The 1,710-nt window shown below is 34.4% G+C and overlaps 1 pseudogene; it reads right to left on the bottom strand.

The window, feature by feature from the left end:
- Positions 1 to 754: 754 nt before the first annotated feature.
- Positions 755 to 1,066, bottom strand: LOC101981892 (annotated as a pseudogene).
- Between the last annotated feature and the right edge of the window lie 644 nt (positions 1,067 to 1,710).

Here is a 1,710-nt window from a genome sequence, read left to right as displayed (position 1 = left end):
TCCTTTGATAAGAAGATGGCAAAGAATGCCACCATCAATCATACATATATAGAAGTTCCAGTTTTGTTTTGTTTCTGAAAGGGTGTTTAAGGACAATTCTGAATTTAGTCTTAGATAATAAAGAATTAAAATGTAAGTTCTAAGTTGCTGGTTTCTAAAAGCATTTTAATTTAATAGATCAATTATAACATGTGCTAAATACTTTTTATTTGATATATTATACATAGACCACAGTAAGCGCCTTTCAATCATAAAAGCATCTTTTGACTTATGAAATTCTAATTAAAATAACATCATTGAGTCAAAAAATAGACAGTTGCCTTCTGACAACTTAGTCATTGCTTGTAACAGCAGGGAGTACAAACTTTAACAAAGGAGAGTCTTCTTGTTTCTGAGATGGTGACAGAATTTCCCCAGTGTTTAAACATATTCATATGTCCAATTATATAAATTTAATTATAAAACCATTCAATAGGTTTGATGTGATACCCCAAACTTTGTGGAAAGTAGAACTTTAATAATTAAACCCTATCTTCTCTTGAGAAAGGGAGAGTAGTGATAGCGTTTATGCAACTGAAATTGTTACTTTTAAAAAAGATTATATCTACTTTTCTACAAGTCAGTTTTACTTAATCAGGACTGTCCAACAAAACACTGTTGGCCATTTATGATCTGAATTTTGGTGTATGAATTAAATTGCAATACACATTAAAAGTCATGAGACATTTGTTTCGTGATAAATAAGGCAGTTGAATCACACATTAGTAGCCATTTTAAGATAAGCTATTAGGTCTGCCCTCTTTCCCTTCTTCTTAATTCCAGCGAAGATCATTTTTGTTCCAGGGATGTACTTTTGGGGATTCCCCAAATACTCCATCAGGATATCCTCGCCCTAGTTGATGCCTGTGTTCTTGTTGCTATCTGAGAATCCAGATGCATGACCTCTCTTCCTCTAAAACAGACCATGGAGATTTAGTCCAGTCTTAGGCTTGCCTCCCTTTTCCACAGTGTAGCATTGGGCACACTTCTCAACAAAAATCTTCTTACCTTTCTCAAAGTTACCCATTTTTAATTCACTCCTGGGTGATCAATATCACAAATGCTGCAACCCAAAGATAGATGTCCCACTCTCTCATGAAGTAATTTTTTGGTGGAATGTTTAAGGGAATCTTTCAAGGGGTCTTGGTCCATCAAGTGATATTAATCAGGACAAAATGCACAGGTTCTCATTCTCTGTGGAAACAAATAAAGAACCTCTTCTCCAAAGCAACATATCCTTAGACCAAAATTCTGAAGTCAAGATATCTTTATAATATACATGCTAGTTTAGCTTAGCAATCCCCAGAATCAAAGGTCTCTCTGCAGCCAAAAATTTCAAAGAAAACAAAATAGTATACATAATCCAGACTCTCTTTGCATCTTCCATCTTTACGTGGCTTGTTTTTCTTTACTCCTTTTAATCTATGACTGTCTGTACTCTCTCTTTAAAGACTTTGTTTTATTTTTAAAAAGCCATTTACTTCCTTGTATAACTCTCTGTACTGTACTTTTTCTTCTCTCTCCCAAGCCTATGCACATTTCTCTAAGACTGTGACCCATTTAGATGTCTTTTATGTCTGAGTCTGTCCTATAGTGTATCTGTAATTTTTTACTGTCCAGGAGCACTTCTTAAAATTCTAAGGCCTTCTTATGAACTTAAGTGGCTGCATT

Source organism: Microtus ochrogaster, chromosome 6 (assembly GCF_000317375.1).
Source record: "Microtus ochrogaster isolate Prairie Vole_2 chromosome 6, MicOch1.0, whole genome shotgun sequence".
Lineage (NCBI taxonomy): Eukaryota > Metazoa > Chordata > Mammalia > Rodentia > Cricetidae > Microtus > Microtus ochrogaster.
The sequence above is the reverse complement of the archived record's forward strand: the minus strand, read 5'-3'. Positions and strand labels throughout refer to the sequence as shown.